This window comes from Dioscorea cayenensis, chromosome 12 (genome assembly GCF_009730915.1).
Source record: "Dioscorea cayenensis subsp. rotundata cultivar TDr96_F1 chromosome 12, TDr96_F1_v2_PseudoChromosome.rev07_lg8_w22 25.fasta, whole genome shotgun sequence".
In the NCBI taxonomy this organism is placed as follows: Eukaryota; Viridiplantae; Streptophyta; class Magnoliopsida; order Dioscoreales; family Dioscoreaceae; genus Dioscorea; species Dioscorea cayenensis.
Window position 1 is genome coordinate 19,435,389 of NC_052482.1, and position 6,772 is coordinate 19,442,160.

At 34.7% G+C, this 6,772-nt stretch overlaps 1 long non-coding RNA gene across 3 annotated transcripts; it reads left to right on the forward strand.

Annotated features, from left to right (window-relative positions):
• The first annotated feature begins 305 nt into the window (after positions 1 to 305).
• Positions 306 to 5,997, forward strand: LOC120274124. 3 transcript variants are annotated; one of them, XR_005540703.1, is made up of 4 exons: positions 306 to 491; positions 3,429 to 5,015; positions 5,116 to 5,350; positions 5,450 to 5,986. It is a non-coding gene; the product is annotated as an uncharacterized LOC120274124 (long non-coding RNA). The 3 variants fall into 3 exon arrangements; XR_005540702.1 differs by lacking the exon at positions 306 to 491 and having other exon boundaries at positions 2,840 to 5,015; positions 5,450 to 5,997; XR_005540704.1 differs by lacking the exon at positions 306 to 491 and having other exon boundaries at positions 2,840 to 5,015; positions 5,463 to 5,997.
• The last annotated feature ends 775 nt before the right edge of the window (positions 5,998 to 6,772 follow it).

Below are 6,772 nucleotides of genomic sequence, written 5' to 3' on the forward strand. Positions count from 1 at the left end.
GACTTGTATTCCAGGGCTGTATGATAGCACCAATTGAAACGCAACTATTTTTTTGACTAACTTAACAAGACTTTCCATGCTCAAAACAGAAAGTCCTAGACTCTCAATAAAAGAAATATAAAAAGATGTACTTCTCTTCAGTAAAAAGGTAGCCAAAGTCATGGTCCCTACCACTCTTGTTAGGTCGATCAGTGCTTTTCCAAGCCACCACCTTTCATGGCTATCTTCTTCTTCCATCCCTTAGAGCAAGAGAATTATAAATAGGGATAAAGGAATGAAAGCCTCTTCAATTCATCTCTAGATACTTAATTTATATAGAGCTTCAAGATGGTTTGTTCTAGATGGAGAAGCAGGGCACGTGCATTGCATTATTAGCTATCTCATTGTTAGTTCTTCATGCATGCATGTGTCCATCTTCTCCATCGTGCACACTCCATCTATTGTTTCACAGAATCACAAGCATGATGAGTTCTTTTGATTCATTTCCAAAGGTTTTTATTAATTGTTTATTATTATATTTCATGTTAGTTTGTTATATTGGTTTTATGAGTTTCATGCCTATTGTTATGAAGAATGTTAATCTTTAGCATTGTTTTCATTTAAATTGGTATATATCATACTGTCTTCGTATTCCTGCATAAGTTCAGTGACTTGTCTGCGTCTCTGAAGTTGAGTTTTTGGTTTTTGAGAACTTGAAATGGTGTTGAAGTTAATATAATTCAAAAGAAGAGCTGCTATTTAGAGCTACCAGGGATTATTAGACACAATCAGGGGAGAGAGAGTGTTATCTATTTTTTACTTTTGTTTTAAAATTATGAGGTTAAAGAAAGCACTTTATGGACTCCGAATAGGCTATTAAGTTAGGATTAGACACAAATTATGCGTGCGTGTGGTTTAGCATAATTTGCAAAAGTGAAGTGACTCCGAATAGGCTATTAAGTTAGGATAATTTCTTAAAGCGACCTAGGGAAAAATAAATAATATTTTGAAAATCACATATTCCTTTTCCTAGATAACCCATCTTAAAAATGTATATTGTATTCTTAAAATTATTAGCCTTTTTTAAAAAAATAAAATGGCATTTTTTTTTGGATTTTTAAAGGACATAGGGTGTTTTTTGTAAAATTGCCACTGACTTATATGGATTATACAAAATTTTTGAATGAAAAAATTAGGGTTTTCTCCAAATATCATGCAAGGTTTTGTTTATTTATTTATTTTGAAAAGTGATAGGTCATGATCTTATTAGAATTAAAGACAAGTATCGAAAAGACAAAATAACATTCCCCAGATTCTGGAAGTTGAGACAATTAAACATCCAAGAAACCGGAGGAGATCAATAAGGAGAAAAAGGAAGACATAACAAATAGACGATGTAGCATGACTTAAGACGCAGAGAGGGTCTCCTTCTTGGTAGAAGTACAAATTTAGGTCTACATGCTAGAAATCGAATCTAGGATGTGCTTGTTAGTGCACTCGTCTCACATGACAAGTCCTAGGAACAAGATGTTTCTCTCGACAGCCGTGGCCGAATGTTCCAACTTCTGCCTCTTAGCTACAAGAATTGCAGACATCCAAAAGAGAAATATGTTACTAATTTTCATGATAACTAATGCAGGAAATAAAGTTTTAAAATAAAAATGATTTCATTTCCCGCAAGCTATGTATGTCACATATGGTGACGTTTGATTAAATATAGTTGAAAATGTAGTGGATTTCATATTACAATATTTGTGAAAATCATGTAATTGAGAATGCAGTGAGTGTCAAATCTAGTGTTTAGTTAGATACGTTTGGAATGTTTTATTATACAATTTTGTGTTTGGTTGAAAAAATTCGTAAATTTGGATTTGATATATAGTCACATGTTTTATTAATTTTTAAACACACTATTATATTCTATAGTTATAAAATAAATAATATATTTAGTTACCTTAATATATTATTATGTTTTTGTGCATTTAATTTATTTATATATTTAATATTCATATTAAATATAAAATATGCTTTCAATTATTCTTCAATACCAACAAAATTTAAAATAAACATTTTGAAATTTAGTTATAAAATAAAACATTTGTATTGATTTTTAAATTAAGATATATAATTAATTTAAATATTTTTATAAATAGTAAAATAAATTTTAAAAATATCAAAATGATATAAAAATAAATTTCACATACCTCGTGTGACATTCACATGCCTTGTGATAAGCATTTCAAATCCCGGATTTTGGAATACACTCAAACTGGTCGTATTCTAAAATCCACTCAAAAGTAGGTCAATTGCATTGACTTTTTAAATCCGGTCAACAAAACAGAAAATTTTGAGAGAATCTTGTAACTCTAAATGCATAGAGTTTTAAATCCCCTTAAACAAACAACACCGGTTTTAGCTAAAAGGATCTAATACTATCTTTGGAGAAGTTGCCCGAAGATCAAGGTAAAGTGATGGCAAATGGACGTTGTGAAAAGGATAGTGAATGAAAAGATGATTTGTAGTCTTAATGGTTGCTTTTATAGAGGACATATATGGATATAGGGAGCGACTTGCATCTCATTTACCATCTCATGGATGAGAGATTATCCAAGGTTAGGATTGTATTATCTCATACAAGTAGTTGAAAAGACGGTTTTTTGAAGTAGCCACAAAGACGTAATCAGGTCTTTCATAGATCCCAAGTGGAATTAGGAGTGGGAGAACTACTATAGACAGATTTCTTGGTGCTTGTCCCCAAGTACCACTATTATACTAGAAGAAAGTGGAAGAGATTTATACAGTTCATGAAAGCATCGATCGAGCTTTGAATATATACAATCAAAAACCCAAAAGATTGGTTATCGCATAAATTCCAAGTCTTTGGTAATATTTAAATTGGATTATTCGTGCTTCTCTCCAAGATGGCCTAAACTGGTTTTCCCCAACTACAATCTCCCAAGGAAAGCATTGTTGAAGATCTTGAGATTAAGTATACCCCCAATCATTTTGTTCTAAAAGTCTACGCAGTCGCACCCAATTTACCAATCAACATTTGGGCCTATCGATATCTGATATCTATGTCTAACCTATGTGGGAAGTTTAAAAGTAGACATCCAAAAAGTTGGAATGTAGGTTAGAATGGAGTTAATTAGAATAAATATGGCACCAAAAAAGTTGGAATCGAAAGAAAGAGCTACTACTAGCAAAAATAATTATAATTATTCAAAAATATTGGTGTTTGCAAAAGACCTTTGGTCTAGCAGCACTGACTTCACCGTGTAAGGTATCACATGCAGGAAGCTCAATGCACGGGATGTAAACATGTCGACTGGGATGGTACCTATCATGCCTCGAACTTGAGACTTAGTAAAATTTTGAATTTATTAGATTTGTATCCTTAGAGATATGCTCCTTTTAATAGGTCTATCTCAGATGTTTCTGTTGTGCAGGACATAAAGAGTGAATGGAGAGTTCGGGGTGTGACCATACCATAGGGTAGGTACCCTATGCAAAATTGAGACTTAAGCTCCTGTCGCACAGGGTGAGGAGACCTGATATCTTAATGCTTGTGTATACTCCTTGAATAGGATAGTCCAATGTCTATCACTTGTCCACCTATTAAAAAAATAATAATAATATTGGGGTTTTCCGCAAAAACTACTTGAACTTTAGCACCCTCATAGTAATTTAAATTAAGTATAGGGTGTTGTCGCAAAAGTGCCACGGATTGTGATTTTCACAGAAACACCCTCAAAGACATAACTATTATTATCCAAGACTATTGGAGTTTCCTTCAAAAACGTCTCGGGCCGGGTTAATTGGTAATTTTGGAGGAACACCCTAAAAAATATAAATATTACTATTCAAAACTATTGCAATTATGTGGTTAGCTGGTCCATCAAAATCGAACACCCAATTATTATCCATCAAAGGACACAAAACTTCTTGTTTTTATCCGCACTTGTTTTTACTCTGTTCCCTGATATTTTTTTCTTATTCTCTTGAATGCATAAGCGCCTCTCTTTAGTCTTCATGATTTCACCCTGACATTGACTTGTCAACGGCTCCATATGAGGTGGAGCCCAACCCAACGTTATATAACCACAGATACTAGGCTCATGCATGATCACCTTCAATTACACCGCCACCGCCACCGGCATATCATATCATCACCATTAATTATCCAGAGATGGAAATGTAGCTGCATCATCATTGGAGAAGAATACTGTAAGCCGGAGCTGGTGGAATTGGCTTTCAGTACAACAATCAACGGAGTGAAGAACAAAGAGCTTGCAATCACTGGCCTTGATGGCAAAGATGTCTTCTGGGTTTCTAGTGATGTGGTTATCAAGAAGTGGTTCATATTGTTAGTGATAAATGTGAGCTGAGTCACTTCAATACTTGGCATCTCAACGACAAAGCTCTAAAGAAAGTGGCTGAGTGCGATGATGTAGCTGCAAGAGCTATACTTGTTAGCTCGGCTTGAAACAAGAGAGGAAGTCAACCTGTATACAGTGTCTATGTATGTGAATGAAGAAAAAAAGGAACGTCTCAACTGTTCTGGTTATCTTAGCTTTTTAAAGTTTGTCTGATTGCCTTTGTTATGTGTGCAATTTTTGTTATAAATATCTATGTAGTCTTTTTTTTTTGACAGGAGGAACAGACAGTCCGAAGGCCTTGCTAAATCGTCAGGAGCGTGCACAAATTTTGATAGAGCAAATGGGGCCGGGCCCGTGCACATATGAGCGCTGAGACCACCGCATACAACCACCGCTTACATCTCCCAGAATTGTGCCCTCAACCGAGAATCGAACTCTCACCACTCGATGAAGAGCTTTATCAGCGACTTGTATACCAATAGACCATTTAGTCTTTGTAATAGCAAGTAAAGCAAGTTGAAGTCGAATTAAGTTCTTACATCATTTGCTTTTCACTCTACTCTCTGATTGCTCTTCTCACTTAAAATACCAACCTAAAAACCTCAATACATATTAGATGCAGCCACTGGGCTCCCCCTTCTTTCCATTATGAAAAAGGTTGCTTGCACGCATGCATGTATATGTCTTCTCTTTTAAATCTATTATAATATATATTTATTTTGGAGAGTGAAAGCTTTTTTTTTTTTTCGGATTATAGTCATGGAGCCTTCATAACCGTTGGCAAGCATTCCAAGGAGAGGACACGGATGAAAAGAATCACTTATTTATAGTCAAAAAAAGTTCAAATCTCAAAATTCATAAAGAGTGAGACGTGTTTCTTGCTGCCAACACTGAGGAAGTAGAATGGGATTTCAAGATCATATATAGGAGAAATCAGCTAGAGATCAATCATAGTGTTTCATAAGCAAAATCCAACTACTGCAATAGCTGAGGTATTACATATATATATATATATATATATGCACACACACATGTACACATCTAATTAATTGGGTAAATTTATTTATATATATAGTGTATTGATTTTTGAGTAAATGTGTGTAGATGAGCCAGGATCAGAAGGTGGTGAAGGTGAGACTAGATAAGGATGCATTAAGGGTGACTATCAGTCCAAAGATTCCAAACATAGACTCTGTCTTCATTACCTCATTGATTAGTATGCTTCATCAAGTCCAACAAAAACGAGATGCGCACAAAAAATTGTTGGGTATGTGGAGCCTGATTGTGTGACACCCCAGGAGGTGCGAGAGAGCATCGGTTTAGGTTGGAGGTGCGGGGAGAACGCCCCGCAGTAGGATACAAGGGTAATTTGTATATGGTTAGGATTATAGTTTGATAATCTTGTAAATTGTACCCAGATAGGATTTATATCCAGATAGGTTTAGGATCTGGATAAGTTTACGATCCAGATAGGGTTAGGATCCAGATATGATTTACCCTCTTCCAGATATGCCTCAGAGTTCTAATCCTGATGCCTCAAAGCTCTAATCCAGATATACCTCAGATTTCTTCTATATATAGGCAGTCCCTTGTAAGATGTATGTGTGCTTCAGATATTGAAATAAAACCCTAGTGTGACCGTGGACGTGGCAATCTTGCCGAACCACGTAAATCTTGTCTTTCTTGTGATTGTTTTCTATTTTATTTTTCTCTCTTGATCTTTAGTAAGAATCTGAATTCCCAATAAAAATAGTATAATTAATGCCGGAAAAACAATACTAAGCGAAATAGGAGAGGTAGTTGAACAGGCAATGGCATATATTGGCAGAGGCCCGGAGCAGAATTTTAAGAACAAGTAACAAGTCGTATTGCAAACAACAACCAAGAAATTCAAGAGGAAAATGATGATGATGACACAGGAGAGGAAGCTGAAGAAGACGAAGAAATTATTAATGTGTATGCATGAAATGTTACCAGCTGTGTATGTCATTTAATTAGAAATATTATTGATGTGTATGCATGAAATGTTACTAGCTGTGAGTGTCACTTAATTAGGAATAGTATTGATGTGTATGCATGAAATGTTGTTAGCTGTGTGTGTCATTTAGATAGGATATATATAGTGGTACTTATGTGTTATTCTTATATCTCTATTGATGTCTCATGGGTTTTTAACTTTTCATGTCAATCCACTTTATCAAAAACTTTTCATGTCAATGTGATGCTTTTAATCAAGTACTTACAATTTTTATTTTGAGAGTACACTAACAATGCAGAAGTATAAAAACAAAACAAAATAATCCGCCTGAGTACTAAGAACTATTAAACAATGGACACACATAAAAGCACTAATAGACAAAAGGACTAAAATGCACAAGAGCACACAATGAAAGGAAAGGATTTTTTTCTGACAA